The sequence below is a fragment of the Theropithecus gelada genome, unplaced genomic scaffold (genome assembly GCF_003255815.1).
Source record: "Theropithecus gelada isolate Dixy unplaced genomic scaffold, Tgel_1.0 HiC_scaffold_15987, whole genome shotgun sequence".
NCBI classification, from domain to species: domain Eukaryota; kingdom Metazoa; phylum Chordata; class Mammalia; order Primates; family Cercopithecidae; genus Theropithecus; species Theropithecus gelada.
The window spans coordinates 818,077-836,417 of NW_020257754.1; the positions used below are offsets into that span (position 1 = coordinate 818,077).

General features: G+C 41.4%; 1 protein-coding gene across 1 annotated transcript in view; it reads right to left on the reverse strand.

Moving 5' to 3' along the window:
• Positions 1-17,850, reverse strand: part of LOC112617269 (prickle-like protein 1) — a 126,112-nt gene extending 108,262 nt beyond the window's left edge. The window contains exon 1 of the mRNA XM_025374007.1: positions 17,552-17,850. The gene's annotated coding sequence lies outside the window, so the exon portion shown is untranslated. The remainder of the gene's footprint in view (positions 1-17,551) is intronic.
• Positions 17,851-18,341: the final 491 nt, after the last annotated feature.

Here is an 18,341-nt window from a genome sequence, read left to right on the forward strand (position 1 = left end):
ACAGAGCAAGACTCTGTCTGAAAGGTAAAAAAAAAAATTTAAGAATAAAATTATACGCATTCCTATACCACCAGGAAATAAACCACTACTAACATTCTGTAAACACAAAATTTTACACAGAGTTAGTAGGTCACCCATGTAGAGCATCAAACCCAAAGCACATAGATTTCCTTAGATCCAGGCTATGGTCCTCAGTTTCTTGTATGTTTAAAAAAAGATTTAAAAAAATCAGTTAATCCAGTGAGTTCCTTGGGCACTGGAGGAGTGTTTCAGCCTAAACAAACTTAGTGCTTTCTGATTGCTAATCAGACTGTACTCACTTACACTAAAACATTTAATGGCTAAATAAATAAAATGCTCTGTGGAGTAGTTGACCTGAGAAATGAGAGTAATATCTGAGGGCTGCTTTAAAATATTAGGGCAAAATAACATAATTACTTCAATGGGCATTGCCATCAAGCCAGGACCACTAAAAGATGTGCTTGCCAAATAGACCAATAGACAAGGAGAAGTCCACACGAGACAATTCTGCGCTGGGCTGCTTTAGAGGCATACTCACAAACTCCTATTCATTCTTCTCTTTATTGATTCTACGTGGCCAACTGCAATTCTGATTATACCATCAGTTCTCTTTAACTCACAGGAGTTAAGGCTTTAGCTTCTACAAATAGGTGACTTAAACATTATTCCCAAAGATTGGGAGAGAAAGTATTTTATTCTAAGATAAAAGAAAGGAAAAGCAAAGTATAATTCTTTTTGTATTATTATTATTATTATTTTGAGACAGGGTTTCACTCTGTTGCCCAGGCTGGAGTGCAGTGGCAAGATTTCACTTCACTACGGCCTCCATCTCCCAGGCTCAATCAATCCTCCAATGCTGCCACACCCAGCTAGTTTTTGTACTCTTTGTAGAGATGGGATTTTGCCATGTTGCCCAGGCTGGTCTCAAACTCCTGGGCTCAAGTGATCCACCCACCTTGGCCTCCCCAAATGGTGGGATTATAAGGCATAAGCCACTGCATCCGGCTGAGCAATAATTCTTTAAAATTATTATGTGTGGCCATGTATGCATCATCATGAAGATTCTCTAACCCAGCCAAGGAAGTGGTAATATTGTCTAAATTTAGGACTGAGAAGAAACATATACTACTATTTCTTTCTCAGCATTTGTATAGACTTCTCCTGTCTGTGGTTTTCAAGCTGTGTTCGAGGAACCAGGAACCCCACCTGGCTGGAAGGACAGAAGGGAGCTGAGGGATGGGGTTATGGTCACCAGTTTAGGGTTGCCAGGCAAAATACAGGATGCTCAGTAAAACCTAAATTTCAGATAGACAACCAATAATTTCTTGGGGACATGCAATATTTCAGACACATGTATACTAAAAACTTATTCATTATTTATCTGAAATTCAAATTTAACTAGGTATTCTTGTGTGTGCGTCTTTATAAATATGGCTGCCTTATGACAAACTCCTTTCCGGCTCCCAACAAAAGCAATCCTACTTTCCATGCTAGGGTTCCAGATAATCTTATGCTTGAGAAAAGCATTCAGCAATAAAAAAAAGTTTGAAAACCACTTTGCTATACAAATATGGGCAAGACTCTGAACCCCACTGTCTGTGGACTTTCCATCAATAAAGCAAATTGTGTCTGGTTATTGTGAAAATTAATTAAAGCTTGTAAAGCTCTTTGAAATTGACATGTTCAGCCACATATGCTACAAAATATTTATCACACACCAGACTGCCTGAAAACATCCTGATTGCTCAGTGAACAACTAGATGGCAGAAATTCTCAAAGATGTTAAATCACAATTTTAATATTACCACATTGAAGAATAACATATTAAAACAGACCCTTCCAACCTAAGAAAGCAGAACCTTTCAACCTAAGAAGTGAGTTTACCTTCAAAAAACAAACAAACATGATTTGCTTTTAAAAGTACAGTATTTATACTGTTGTGGAGGCTGTCTTCTACGGAAAAATAGGTTTTTGTTGTTGCTATTTTTTTAAGCACGAGTTCAAAACATAACAATCAGGAAATGAAGAAAATAGTTCATCTCCTATGAGACTATTGTCTGCTATTTCTGCTTGGTAAAGTTTTTTTTTTTTTTTTTTTAGATTAAAAAAAGATTATATGAAAACAAAACAGATACCAACACAATAAAACACATCTGGAGGCCACTTGGTGACATTCAGGCTTCTTTTTCAACTATTAGCTTTCATGGAAAGCTCTTACAGTACTAAAGCAAATGTCATAAAAGTATAACATTCATTACATAATGTTGTCTAAACACTTGAGGCTGAAATTCAAACCTGGCAGTGAAACTAAAGAGTAAATAAGTTCAGATTGTAACAACATAACGATGAAAATACGCAAGTATAAACACCGGTAGGCTGGCCAGGTAAATGCCATATTTAAGAAGGAACAGAGAGTTGTTACTTAGAACCTTAAGGCCAGCCACAGAAAAGACAGGATTACAATAAAAGTTGTCAAAATTCATATCTTATTTCTGATTTAAACTGATTTACAAAGGTGGCAATCAGTCCCTAACAGTACAGTTCATCTTACAGCCAAATAGAAAAACTTGCAATTTGGGCCGGGTGCGGTGGCTCACGCCTGTAATCCCAGCACTTTGGGAGGCCGAGGTGGGCAGATCACCTGAGGACCAGCCTAACTAATGTGGTAAAACCCCGTATCTGCTAAAATTACAAAAATTAGCTGGACATGGTGGCGGGCACCTGTAATCCCAGCTACTCAGAAGGCTGAGGCAGCAGAATAGCTTAAACCTGGGGGACAGAGGTTGCAGTGAGCCGAGACTGTGCCACTGTACTCCAGCGTGGGTGACAGAGTGAGACTCTGTCTCAAAAAAACAAAAACAAAAACAAGAAAAACCTTAAAATTCACAAAGCATCATGCTTGTCTAATGTTTCCTGCCTTTGTATATACTTTTCCTTCTGCCTAAACTGGCCCATTCTGCTATTCTGATACTGGCTTGGCCAAACTCCTATTTAGTCATTAAGACCTAACTCAATCATCTCTTCGTCTTTGAAGCCTCCCTTAATAGTCCACACAGAAAAAATAACTTCAGGCTTTGCCTCTGTGCTACTGCTATATCCAGTACATTTCTCTTTTCCTGCCTTTACAACAACGTATTGCCAGTAAGTGCTTACCTGCCTTCCTCCCTTACAAAACACTGCGCTCTTGAAAAACTGAACCACTCCTATGTAATGTTTGTATTCCCAGAACCTACCATAATGCCTGGCAAACCACAGGCACTCAATAAAGGTGTGTTGAAAGGAAAACCATGCCACCAAATTGAAATAAAAATGGGAAAGCTTGGCCGGGCGCGGTGGCTCAAGCCTGTAATCCCAGCACTTTGGGAGGCCGAGACGGGTGGATCACGAGGTCAGGAGATCGAGACCATCCTGGCTAACATGGTGAAACCCCGTCTCTACTAAGAAATACAAAAAACTAGCCGGGCGAGGTGGCGGGCGCCTGTAGTCCCAGCTACTCGGGAGGCTGAGGCCGGAGAATGGCGTGAACCCGGGAGGCGGAGCTTGCAGTGAGCTGAGATCCGGCCACTGCACTCCAGCCTGGGCGACAGAGCGAGACTCCGTCTCAAAAAAAAAAAAAAAAAAAAGGGAAAGCTTAAAATTAAATGGTTAACATGCGTTTGTAAGTGCAATTTCTCCTTACTTTTCAGAGAAGAGAAAACAAGGCAGAGAATATGCAAAACAGCTCCCATCACTTTGAAGTGAATAAATGGTTAGGAAAAGAGGCCAAAGATGAAAGGTTCTGCAGATCCATTTAAGGAGAGAGAACACCACAAAACACTGTGAACTGCTCCTAAAGCATCTCTGCAGAAGTGTGCCAACTCTACCCTGGAGCGCTGGCCTCCAGACCAAGGGGCATATTCGATTTTATTTCTGTTCTACCCTCTAACAGTCTGCTGAGAAGGCCCACAAAGGTGTCATTAAGAAATGAAATGCCTTCCTGCAGAATTTTCACACAGTCATTACCATCTGATAGCGTCTGATCTTTGAGTCATGGCTGAAGTGACCCAGATTCAAACTGGTGATTATTAATGTCACATTTATTAGTTCTTCCTATTGGTACAGCACTTCATAGTCACTTAAGAATCTTCTGGGAGACACACCACGGCTCACTGCTGTGTTCATCTGAACAATTCAAAAACTTAATCTCAGATGTAATACCGATAGTATAATACTTCCCGGTGGGCCACTTATAACTTTGGGTGCAGTCTAAGTAGAACGTGAACAAGACCTAAGGTTCTAAGAATTTGCTGAAAAGTGAGTGATTTAATTAATTACAACGCTACTAAAAGGAACATCCAGGCCAGTAGGTATGGGGACATATGCCAACATGTGTTATCAAAGATTAATATAGGAAGACTTTCACTACTTACTGCATATTTACACCAGCATTTATCTGAGGAGTTTGGAAGATAAGAAAGTTATTAGGGTTATTGAAAATATTAGGAATGCAACTCAAATGAATGTCAGGTTATTCTTATTTTCCAGCAAACCCTCTCTAAGCCTCCCAAAATTAAACCCTGTTTGGGCAATGGGCACGCACATTTTAAACAGTTCTAATCACTGTGCGTCAACAAGTGAACATGCTAATTTGAGTACTACTTTAAAAATTGTCCACATTTCCCATGTATAAATATAATAATCACATTTGTAATTTTTAGTATAAACATAAGTATGCCACTGTTGTAACAACATTAGATTAATAATTTGCTCTCTAATATCACTGCAATTTTGTTTTTAGCTGTCACATTGAACTCTAAGGTAAACCATAAACCAGACCTTTGATCAGGGGAAGAGTATATTCTCTTAGGTCCTTATGCCTTTAAAACATAGCTATTGTTGAATTTTAACTGGCCACACTGAATAATATATAAAGCTATAAGTTGCACCTGGCACATATGAATACTTTTGAAATAGACTGTTAAAAAAATTCTAATTTGGGATTTGGGTAGTGAGAATGATGAGACTAATAATAATATTACCAGCTCACATTTGTTATTTATTATCTATCCCCCTGAAGTTATGGCCTCCAAATTTTTAGAGTCAAGTAAATTTTGAGCTTAAAAAATCAATCAGCCGGCCGGGCGCGGTGGCTCAAGCCTGTAATCCCAGCACTTTGGGAGGCCGAGACGGGCGGATCACGAGGTCAGGAGATCGAGACCATCCTGGCTAACACAGTGAAACCCCGTCTCTACTAAAAATACAAAAACTTAGCCGGGCGAGGTGGCGGGCGCCTGTAGTCCCAGCTACTCGGGAGGCTGAGGCAGGAGAATGGCGTAAGCCCGGGAGGTGGAGCTTGCAGTGAGCTGAGATCCGGCCACTGCACTCCACTCCAGCCTGGGTGACAGAGCAAGACTCCGTCTCAAAAAAAAAAAAAAAAAAAAAATCAATCAGCCTCTCCTCACTTTACAATTCAGGAAACTGAGGCACAGAGTGGGTAAGAAGGCCAGAAAATTATGTGACTCATCCAAGATGCCATGTAAGTTAGTAGGAGATGCAATAATTACGTAAAAGCATTTAATATAGAACACACATAAGCACAGCAATATTTATGAAACAATAAAACATCATCAAACAATTTTGGGTAAGCTACAAATGCTTGCTTACTTTCCCTTTCTATTGTTCTTTTTATCTTTCTTTCTAAAAATTTAACTGCAAACATTCCTTTATTTAGGAACTGCCAAACCAAAGCTCCTCAGGAAGCTGCATCTTGAACTAAAAGGTAGCTTCTTTATCAGTAAATTGGGATAACTTGGTCAGACCTGCACATAAAGATGCAAGGAACATAAATGAGATGAATATGAAAGCGTTTTGTGTACTTTGGAGGTATTAGTCTTATTATAATAAAGAACCCCCAAGTTAAAACATGGTAATTTCTGGATAAATAAGTTGGCTCAACTTCTTAATAGGAAAACTGACTCACTGACGATTTAGCTCTGGAAGTTGAGACATTAAAATAACAATTTCAAGCAACTAGGTTTCCTAGCAAGCTGGTTGAAATCACTTAGAGGATTAGCTTTTCACCCCTGGAATTTATATTGGGAGATTTTTTGAGTGAAAGACAGTCTCTCATCCATGTTTTAACATACATGGCAACATCACAAGCTTCTCTGAAGATTCTACCTCTTTTTTTTTTTTTTTTTTTTTTTTTTTTAAGGTTACAGAGTGGCATGGGTGTATTATGAAAAAGGAAGTCACACAGCTTCCTTGCTGCAAATATTCAATCTTCTATTAATATAGCATCCCTTTGCTAGATGATTACATTTCCTTGATCACTTGGGGGTGTGGAAAAGGAAGGAGGGTTATTTGATAAGCATCTTTCCTCCTATTCTATCATGTTTCTCTGGCTTTATTTAGATAAAAGCGTAAACAGCTGAGAAACTCCACTTCAGCTGGGGGGAAAAAAACCACAAAAATGTTCCAAACAAAATATCTTTATCTCCTTTCTAAAAAATTTTTAGCTCAGATAAAAACAGAATACTGGCTACTATTTGTGTTTCTTTTATTTCATTTTATTTATTTATTTATTTATTTATTTATTTATTTATTTATTTTGAGATGGAGTTTCATTCTTGTTGACCAAGATAGAGTGCAATGGCACGATCTTGGCTCACTGCAACCTCCACCTCCCAGGTTCAAGTGATTCTCCTGCCTCAGCCTCCCGAGTAGCTGGGATTATAGGCACGCGCCACCAAGCCTGGCTAATTTTTTATATTTTTAGTAGAAATGGGGTTTCACTATGTTAGCCAGGCTGGTCTGGAACTCCTGACCTCAGGTGATCTGCCTGCCTCGGCCTTCCAAAGTGCTGGGATTATAGGCGTGAGCCACTGTGCCTGACCTTATCTTTATTTTATATACAACATTAAAATGGCAGTAGACAAAACTGTACAGAGGCATCTTCGGGGAATAGGTAGCTATCACAATAAATATCTAACAGTGCTATGAAAAAAGGTACAGCACCTTAAGAGGATTGGGGGGTGCTAGATGGTGACTGGGAAAAAGCAGGGAGGCTGCTATTTTTTACAGGATGACCAGGGAAGGCTATCTGACATCAGATGACTTTGAGCAGAGACCTGAAGGGACAGAGTGAGCTGTGATTTCACATGTCTTTTTTTTTTTTTTTAACATTAGCTTAAAGTCCAAGTACAAACAAGGAGATTTTCTGTGAAACTTCAGGACAGTCAAATCTGCAAATATTAAGGCTTTATACAATACTCTGAACCAGCTCTCAATTTATTTCAAATAATCCTTGAACTTCAAATAACTTGAAAAATACAGTTAAGTATTTTTCCTAAAATGCCTCACAGTATTTCTTCACATAATAACTAAAAAGAGAGTTTTCCAGTTGTATGTGCAAACAACTCAGGTAGATAATTCAGGTAGAATTTTCCATTCTGATTATTTGATTTGGCAGGGGGCATACGGTAGGAAGAAGGTGCTAAAGCTAGCTGATTTTGCCGCTGGCCACATCGGTATAGTGTAAAAGTTCAAAGGAAATTGGATAGTTAGCCAGGTTTCAGAATGGTGAGTTTTAAAGTTCTTCTTTTAATTAAAAAACAAACAAAACAATAATAAAACCTCCCCCAAAATGGCAACAAACAACAACGAATCAAGTAAAGTATCATATGTCTTCTTTATTATTATTTTTTTGAGATAGAGTTTATATTATCATTTTTTTTGAGATGGGTTTTGCTCTTATCACCCAGGCTGGAGTGCAATGGTGCGATCTCGGCTCACTACAACCTCCACCTCCTGGGTTCAAGAGATTCTCCTGCCTCAGCCTCCCAGGTAGTTGGGATTACAGGTACCCACCACCATGTCCAGCTAATTTTTTGTTTTTTTTTAATAGAGGCAGGGTTTCACCATGTTGGCCAGGCTGGTCTCGAACTCTTGGCCTCAAGTGATCCACCTGCCTCGACCTCCCAAAGTGCTGGAATTACAGGCGTGAGTCACCGCACCTGGCCCCAGATACATTTAAAAACCTTTACAGTGATTTGGTCAGATTATATTTCTTAAACTGACACAGAAAATTGGAATTCATTCATTCAATAAATATGGATGCTCAAAAAGTGAGGAAACATAGGATCAACTTATTTTTCAACAGTATATTAATTATACTTTTGAATAATATGCTTAACATCTTTTCCTGTCAACCTCCAGATATGTTTCCAACTGTAGTACTTCCAAATTTAAAGCAATGAGATCAGTTGTTAACCTGGAGAAAAATACAATAAATGCACCGTAGAGTATGCCTAAAGTCTGGAAACTGAAGGCTAATAATGTATTTATTATATTGTTTTTCAGATAAACAATTATGTTCGTTTTAAATCTGGAGGTACTTTGCACTAGAGGTATTTGGAAGTTGACAAAATATACACTGAGCATATTATTTGAAAACATAACAGTATATGTATTTTTAAGTTTCTTGACTTTTTGGGCTCCCTGTATTTGTCAAGTGTCTACTATGCGCCAGGTACTGTGTTAGGCATGGGGTATGCAATGGTGAACAAACATGGTTCCTTGTGATTAGCATCTACTCACAGGCACAGAACATAGACCTTCATTTCCAGGTTAAAATGACATCTATGATATTTTGACAGCAAAATATCAATGACGACTTTTAAGGAATGAAAGCAGTCATTAAGAGTGAATGAATGAACAAAAAAGGAAGGAAGGAAGGAAGGAAGGAGAAAGCGAGAGAGAGAGTAAGGAAGGGAGGGAAAGGAAAAGGAAAGAAAAGCAGGCAGGCAGATAATTCAGTCTAGTAGGATTAGAAACAAATTTTGGAATGAGAAGGACACCTTAGACATCATCTAATTTAACAGCTCAGCAGCAGGTGTGCATTGGAATCACGTGAGGAGCTTGTTCAAGCTAAAAGTGCGAGTGCACCCAAAACCTACTGCATTAAAATCTGTGTATTTGTATTTAGATGTGTGTGATTCAATCCTTTGATTAATATGCACTGATCTAGTCTAATTCCCTCATTTTATATATGAAGAAACTGAAGCCCAGAGAGGCCGAGAGACTGGCTCAAAAATCACACAGTTATTGTACTAGTCTGAGCTTTTTGGTTTTTAATCCAAAAAACTGTTTTTTAAAAAACTGGCTTTTTCTGTACTATTATAGCACATCCCTCCACTACTGTCTATTTTGGGATCTCTGCTTGAGAAAAAACAGAATAAATTGACAAAGTATTTCATTAAAAGTTATGGAATCAGGCCAGGTGAGGTGGCTCACGCCTGAAATCCCAGTACTTTGGGAGGCCGAGACAGGTGGATCACTTGAGGTCAGGAGTTCAAGACCAGCCTGGCCAACATGGTGAAATCCCATCTCCACTAAAAATACAAAAATTAGCCAGGCATGGTGGCATGTGCCTGTAATCCCAGCTACTTGGGAGGCTGAGGCAGGAGAATCTTTTGAACTCAGGAGGCAGAGGTTGCAGTGAGCCAAAATCATGCCACTGCACTCCAGCCCGGGCGACAGAGGGAGACTCCATCTCAAAAAAAGAGTTATGGAACTAAAGCAAAGAAGCCAGTGTCCACAGGCAGCATAAACAGTAACAAAAAAAGACCCATGATACACTATCATAACCTGGTTGCTTCCTGCCTAAACAGCCAAATCAGGCTAGTTTAAAACACTCTCACACAATCATCATAATTCCTATCAGTTTCTCATTTCAGCACTGCAATTAATAATAATTTTGGTTTCCGTGGGTAAGGAAAGGGAGGGGAAAAAAGAAGAGTGATTTTTCTGATTTATTCCCAAAATTCAGAAGGTTAAAAAAAATATGTTCCCAGTACCTCAATATGGAGAAAGCCTGGTCTGCTTTTAACACTTTTGGCAGTACTTGAGGACACGTTTTTGGCTATTAGCCTGCCAAGCTGTTTAAGCTTATAGAAGGCCCACAAAGGGAACTTGTATGATTAAGTTATTTAAACACAAACATCTTCTCTGTATATTTTATTCCCTCCCTTCACATTCATGAAACATAAAAGGCTAAAGCAATTCAGAACTAGGTGAGGGGGGCAAGTTATTTATCACTTCAGCTCCTTTCTCAAGGCTTGTGTAAATAAGAACTGGGGCAACTCAATGAAATTATTCATATGATCCTTGCAGTGAACAAAGCTTAGCGTCAGAAAGCAGTTCAAAATTCCTATGAAGCATATGTATTCTCTTACAAGAAACATCTGTGATTCTCTAATGCACTTCAGACCTAACTTTATCTCTTTCTAAAAATTATGTAACATGCATATACTTCAAGCACTGAACATACGTATTAATTACATAGTCACAGAAGAATGTAAAATGTAATCTCTCTTTGACATACATTATAACACATATTTCAACATTAGAGCACTAAGCAGTCTTCTTATGTAAAACCTAACATTCTCTGAATGATTTGAAAGAGATATTTCAAAGCAAAACAACATACCGCACTACATAGTGCAAGCTGGTCCAACCCACGGCCCGCGGGCCACATGCAGCCCAGGATGGCTTTGCATGCGGCCCAACACAAATCTGTAAACTTTCTTAAAACATTCTGAGACTTCTGTGTGTGTGTGATTTCTTTTTTTTTATTTAGCTCATCAGCCATTGTTAGTGTTAGTATATTTTATGTGTGGCCCAAGACAATTCTTCCAATGTGGCCCAGGGAAGCCAAAGATTGGACACCCCCGAATTCTAGCCCCTTTTCAGATCCCAAATTAGGAACTTAGATTATTCATGCATGTAAATAGGATAGTTGGAAGTATCAATTATAGTTAACAAGTTATGAGTTTCTTCAGAAAATTGCCATAATATTTGCTTATCAGTGAAATAAAAGAAACCAAAGAAGTACAAATGCCCTTGGTGAAACTATACATGGCTTAAAGCAGTTTGCTATTATTAGATTGAAACTCGTGTGTGTGTGTGTACACAGAAGGCAGCATTTTAACTGGGGCAGAAGAGCTGGCCAATATAGAAAAAGGTTTTAATAGACTTTCTATTTCAACCACAGTTACTGTGGGTTTTGTCTCTATAGCAATGGGCCTGGGTAAGGTGGCTGTGTCTGGCAAGCTAGGGTGTTCAGCTGGTAAAATAACATAAACCTCATTTTACCTCTAGTTGAATAAACCTCATTTTACCTCTAGTTGAGCAAATTTCCTCCAAGAAGGTTTGCTTAATCGAAAGACAATTTCCAAGGATAAAGGAGATTTAAGGGAAAACTCTAAGCATTGTTTGGTGGGCACTTCTTCACAGTACAGTACTATGCTAAGTTTAAACTCACACCTTCTCCTAGATTTCATCAAAGGCCTCCAATAGCATTAGTTACTGGTAGTACTTTGGATTTAGGCACTCACCTAACCTCCAGGATCTCAATCATCCCTAGAAGCATGGGCTAATTTCAGTTGTCTCTACAAGGGCTGCATGAAACATGGCATTTACAAATTTGGATTATACAGTACTATTTATTACACTATGGAAGATTTCCAAAGATGCCAGAAGAGATGTTGGCATTTATGCAAGTCAACTACTGTTTGACCCCAAAAAGCACTATATTTGATAGGATGTTTTTGCCAGGATTCAAAGAGCCTATGTGAAAACACCTTAATTAGGACCATCTTAGCACCTCACCTATTGGATACCCTCTAGCTCTAGGTGTTATGTTTCAGGTGGGCCAAAACCGTCCTGGAAACAGAACTCCCCAGTTCTATTACCAATCCATTTACTCCAGGTCCTGAGTGTGTATATTTTCTTATTTTCAGATCTAATAAGTCAAACATATCTGGTAGTTATTAAAATATTTAAACTACCAGTTTTAAACGGTTTCTAAAAAGGGTTCAGTGTTCAGAGATTTCAAGCCCACAGAGGAGGCAGATTTGGAGAGTTTACTTCCAATGAAATCGTGAAATTATGTGCTGATTCCCCTCTATCCCCCGTTTTAAGAATATTCTTATTGAGATCTCTCTACCTTTTTAATGTTCTTTTACAACACTTCATAGACCCACAAAAATAGAGGAATCTGAAAAAACAGTGTATCCAATGATATCCAATAACCTAAAAAGATAATTATATTGATATGTCCCTAAAAAGGGAGAGAGGCAAACTTGAAAACATTAGCTACTTACAATATGCTCTAAGATAACCTTTTCCTCTTTACTTCTTTGGGGTAATCCAAACTGCTATAAATGTTTCTTTAAAATTCCTTTATTAAAAAGTTTGTTCTGCTTGCTCAAAGAAAATGGCTATCCTAGAAAACTAGGGCCAATATTATAGCACATGATGTGGTGGCTACTTTATATTAGACTTCTTTTTTTAAAGGCAACAAAAATGGGGGGAAAGGTGGTTATAAAAAACATCACAGGAAACCAAATAGCCTTTATTTAAATTAAAAGCAATCACAGCCTGAGTCTTGGAACACACTTTGAAATGCTTTTTGGCATGCAGCTGCTACATGCCGCCAATATTGTGTATAATTGGAAACATTTCAAACAGAATTGTTACCAAAGTCAAAGACCATAATTGCCAGTCAGGGGATCTCTGCCTCAGATAAAAGAAGGGCAGCTGAGCGAGAGTGGTCAGCATGGAGGCGTCTACTTACCGGTCTGCATCTCAGGGCAATATTTTCATTGCATTATTGACAGATCTTTCTTCCAGAGACCCAACGAGAAAAGGACATAGAGAGAAGCACACGCAAAGCAGAAGCTGGTGGGTGTTATAAATCAGCAGCTGGGACAAAACTCCTAGAAAGAAGTCCATGACTTCAGTACCAGAACAACTGAAAAAACACAGCCCTAACTTTTTTTTTTTTTTTTTTTTTCCTGAAGCGTAATCCACTAGAAATGAAAGGCATCTCTCCCAAGAGTTTACCCCAAATCTACCAGTGAGAAAAATGCAACTGCTGTTGAATTGGTCAGTTGACTTTTAGGCTTGCTTAGGACCAAACTTAGGGGAGAAGAGTTAAGTAAAGGCAAATGATAGCTGCTTGCTAGTTTGCAGCTCTACGTTTTAAAATGTTTACGTTGGCTTCTGCCTGGCTGACATTTTTACTTTTATTTTATATGTAAAATCTCTCTTTATAGGAGAATGAAGCTGGAAAGGTCTAATAGGTTCAGGTTGGGCAGTCATTCTTGTTCCTGGAGAGGTCCCTTCAAAAATAACAAAAATGCATTTAGAATTTAGTCTAAACAAGTGCATAAAACAGAGACAGGAAGAATTATTACATTCTGAGAGGTTTGATCACCCTCCCTACCCCCCATAACTGGAAATAGTCAATGCCAGTGGACCAGTGGCTCAGGAATGGTTCTTGGAAAAATCGTGTCATTCTGGCATACAGAAAAGTGATCTGATTATTCTGTCATATCTCTGTGCCAGAAGTGTCATGACATCAGTGTGCTCCAACCTGTAAAGCCTGTCTCGTTCGCCATCCCTGCTTCAGGAGAGAGGGGAAGGAGGGAAACAGCAGCTTACTCGGACTCCCCATACAATTTTAGGCCCGGCTTTTTTCACTGCTCCAAAATGTTCATTCATCAACACATAGGTAATTAACCTCCACTTCAGTTCAGCATGAACATAAACAATGGGGGTGTGGTTACCAGTTACTGGGGCAGATGAGGTACTACACTTCTGTGTGTCCAGAGATGGGGAAGTTAGAGGCTAGGGGCTGCTCCAGATTCCTCAGTGCTGTCTTGGTCCTTGGCACGTGTTCTGGAGTGCTGGCTCCATAGGCTGCGTGAGGTTTCGAGGAACTGCAACAATGCAGGTCTTGACGCCCAGATTATCATACTTCCCTCTCTCTACTTGCTTGCTCATACCAACCTTCTAAAGATACTAGCGTGCAATCCAATAATCTTTTCTTCTGTGACCAGAAGAAAAAGAAGTAATGGGCCGGGCGCGGTGGCTCAAGCCTGTAATCCCAGCACTTTGGGAGGCCGAGGCGGGTGGATCACAAGGTCAGGAGATCGAGACTATCCTGGCTAACATGGTGAAACCCCGTCTCTACTAAAAAAATACAAAAAACTAGCCGGGCGCGGTAGCGGGCGCCTGTAGTCCCAGCTTCTTGGGAGGCTGAGGCGGGAGAATGGCGTGAACCCGGGGGGCGGAGCTTGCAGTGAGCCGAGATCGCGCCACTGCACTCCAGCCTGGGAGACACAGTGAGACTCCGTCTCAAAAAAAAAAAAAAAAAAAAAAGAAAAAGAAGTAATGGTCCCTTAAAACACCAACCCACCAACCAAGCAACCCAGAAACACAAACCTTTCACTTTCCTAACTCCTTCTCTTTATTGTGGAATAATTATACATATATTTAAGCAATCTTAACATTCTCTCACTAATAAGGGTTAAACAGTTGGTATTATTTTACATAATATGGAGATGAAAGAGACAACTATTTTTTCCAAGGGGGAAGAGTCTATCCTAGCCAAGTGATATTTTTAACATTTCTATTCACAGATGAGAATCATTTTGATTTTTTTAATCACTCCCCCCCCCCCCCCCGCGAGATGGGGTCTCACAATGTAGCCTCGGCTCAACTTGAACTCCTGGACTCAAGCGATGCTCCCCAGTAGCTGGGGCTATAGAGCCAAGCACCACTGCATGTAGCTTTCCTGTCTTTCTTTAAAAGGAAAAATTTGCCCTTTATAAACTACTTTAAGCAGGAAGTTAACTGTAGTAACTAGAATGCAAGTAATGACAATCTTTACTGAAAATTGTTTCCCATAATATTAGACAACCCAAAATATAGGTATAGGCCATTAAGAGAGTTACTTAATTAGTTTGTAAAGATTCTTGTTCCTTTTCATGAGTATTATAGACAATCACTCATAATACTCAAGTCTTTGTATTTTGCTTTCAAGTAATTATAAGATATTTTAGAGAAATCAGCTACTTTTTAAAAGGTGCAATCAAAGAAACTACAAAATTTAACTTTTTTGGTCTTTTCAGAATTATCATAGGAAAGAATATTAGGAACAACTAGACTTTTACCTACATCTGACTCTAAAGTTAAGAGTTCAACTATTAACCCTACAGGGGATCTTTATTTCTCCCTAGCTAATATTAGATTTTATTTGAGAGACTCAAGCTGACTTATTACACCACCACCCACCATGGACAAACAGTGGTTCCATGGACCTTGATTATAAAAACATAATAAGCTTTTTAAGCTTCACTAGTGTTACTGGCAGAACTGATTGAATCTGTCACTTTAGTAAAATATATCACTTTTCATTTTAAAACCTATGAACCAACAGGCTCACTCAGTGATAACTCGCCACTTAGTACCAAATTAAAGATGGAAAAATTAATTTACTAAGCCCATTCAGTTGCATCAATATGTCTATCTCTATAAACTATCCAGTTTTTCCTTCCTTTTTCCCTCCCTCTCTCCATCCCTCCCTCTTTTCCTTCCTTCCTTCCTTTTGAGGCTTATTTATAAGAATGAATCACACTATGTTAGCCACAACTTATTAAACTTAGAGATTTTCAAGTTCATCAGCAAGTGTGCAAACCCTTAACTGTGGGTAACATCCATTTATTTGTAGCACCTTCCAGTTTTAATATGTAGAGCACATGCATTGTTAACCTCTAAATCCTTTGTATAAACATTTCTGGAAGAGCTTGTAAAATATCTCCTTCTGTGTTTCCTGACTCAGTTGTAAATGCCAGTTGATGGCATTTAGAAACCCTCTGGTACCAGCAGGTGCTGTATTTTGCTTTCTTCAGGCTCCAGCTGGGCTACAATGACAGATTCCTGTCCCAGGCCAAGCCTAGCCACCAAGGCTAGGACCACATTGGAGGCAAACTGAACCAGGCTCCACCAGACAGCAAGATGAATGGCTGCTGTTTAAGTTTAAAATCCCCTGGTGGGAGTAAATATTGTTCCAGAGAAAAGGCTTGACAAATATTGCGTCATCCTTACAGAGCTGTCTTGATTAAAGCAGAATCTTTGGATTAAGTTGATGCTCAATTCAAAATGTATCTATCTTGCTGTCATGGGATTTTTTTTTTTTTTTTTCCTTTCTAGAGTCTGAAAATAGATATAATGTTGGGGACGGTCAAACAAGGCTGCCGGCTCCCAAGGGGCTAAAGTCCACTCCTGATAATAGAAGGCGGGTGAACACTGACACTTCACTGAGGATAATGGAGACAGCAAAGGCTTAGTGGGAAAGGGCCAGTTGTCACCTAAGTGACAGGCAACAGCTGAGCTCACACATCTGGAACCGGACTACGGCAAACATTAGCAACCCTCACCCGTCTACACCTTGGGCCTATCTGAAAAGACAGATGGAAGTTCCCTCTACTCCAAAAGTACATTAAAAAAATGTCTGATGGTGAACCACGTCAATTATATAACATCAACTGCAGGCACAGCCTTCCGAAGTACTGATTAAAACGAGGCAGTAGACAACACTGTATGCATGAACAAGATACAATTTCATTGATTTGCCATTCATAAAATTTATCCTAAAAGACACATATACATGCATCCATTTTATAGCACAAAAGTGTGTGAACTCTGCAGGAGAGGCAGATTTTTACACGTTTTTTGTTGGTGGTGGTGGTGGTGGGTTTTTTTTTTTTCTTTAGGCTAGTTCCCGTGGTGCGTTCGCCTTGTTCATAGCCTCAGTTCTGCCGCTGATATCCTTTTAAAAATCAGCAACCAAACATGTTCGGCTTGTGATCCTGAACCCTCCTTAGGCAAGCTGGAACTCAGCGTGATGCCAGCCGTCCTCCCTCTCTCCCAACCCCCAACCTCGTTCTTCAGCCTCCTGAAGACAATCTGTGAACAATTTTCCCAAAGTCCCAAGAATAACACAGCACTGCCAACAGTCACTGGCGATGCCGTTTGTTTTTCTTAGAGGGCAATGAAAATTTAACAGCTTTCTGCTGCATCCTGAGTCCTGCTCCTAATAATTACTAACATGCCTAGTTTCTTCAACTTTTTCTACCTCAAGAGAGGAAGACGCTCCCATTTTTTCCTATGTCCGTGCTACATTCAGAAAACACCATCGCGGGGCAGGGGGTTGGGAGAGTGGTGGGAGTGGATTCGCCCCTGCCAAAAAGCCACCAGTCCTTTCCCCAAGCGCGAAAGGAGAGAATCGGGACCCTCCCTCAGGACGCCAGTAGGTGACAGGCGATCCTAAGCGGCGGGAACACGCCAACGCACCCTCGCCTCCCGGCGCCCCGCATAGCCCCGACCCTCGGGCCACAGAACCGGTTTCCACGCCGGAGAAAACCAAGGGAAGAGTTGGTTGTGATGCAGTAAACAGGAGCCATGCGGGGAGCCTCTGTGAAGCCCTCGCGATGCTGCAGCCAGTATTCTGCTTTCCCTCTCTACATACCAACAAACCGATTATGACCTTCTCCCTGATCTTCTGCGACACCGACCCAGTCTGGTTGTCACAGACCCCGGCGGTGCCAGCGAAGTGCCCGGCCCTGCCCCTGCGGCGCTCGCCCCCCACCACCGCGCCGCAGCCCCCTCTGCGGAACCCGCCGGGATCCCGGCTGCCACTCACCTCGCGCGAGGGAGACGCAACTCGGCTGCACTGTCCTCGGCGCCGCGGCGGGGCGGCGGGGCGGCGGGGCGGCGGGACTGCGGGACTGCGGGCTGCGGCGTCAGGGGTGGGCAAGGATGAGCAGCGCACGAACCATCCAGGGCCCAGAAAGTCTCCGTGCCGGCCGCGGCGCGTCTCGGGGAAGTCAGCGCAGGCGGCGCGAGGCTGGCATGTTCCGGGCGCGCTGTCGGGCGGCGTCGGCCGCGGGAGGCGGCGCTGGCAGCTGGGCTGCAGGCTGAGTGCGCTCGGGCTCCGAAGCCGCGCGCCGCGGCGCCGCCGCGCACCCCGCCCTCGGCCGCGGGGCCCGGCGCGAGCGAAAACGCGGAGCGCGGACGCCGCCGCGGGATCGAGGCCGCTGGGCGCGCGCCCACGCGTTCCCCGGCTCGGCCCCGAAAGCGAGGTCCGGCCGGGCTCCGGCCGCGCGCGGGCGCAGGGAGGCTAGCAGAGCTGGGACCCGCTCCGCGCGCAGCCGGTGGGGCAGAGCAGCAGGCGGATTATGCGCAGGAAGAAAGAAGTTCACCCCGGCGCGTCCCAGATTCCCAAGTGCGGCTCGCTCAGAGCCTCTGCCCCGCCCCCGATTATATGCCTTTTTTTTTTTTTTTTTTTTTTTTAAACCAACAATCCTGATGGACTGAAAGACAGGAAGAGTGAAGGGGGTGGGTTGCGGGGTGTGGGGAGAGAAACCCAATTTCCTCTGATCAAACGATTTAGGTGGGGATGCCTATTTGAGTTCCTTCTCCTTTGGGGTGTG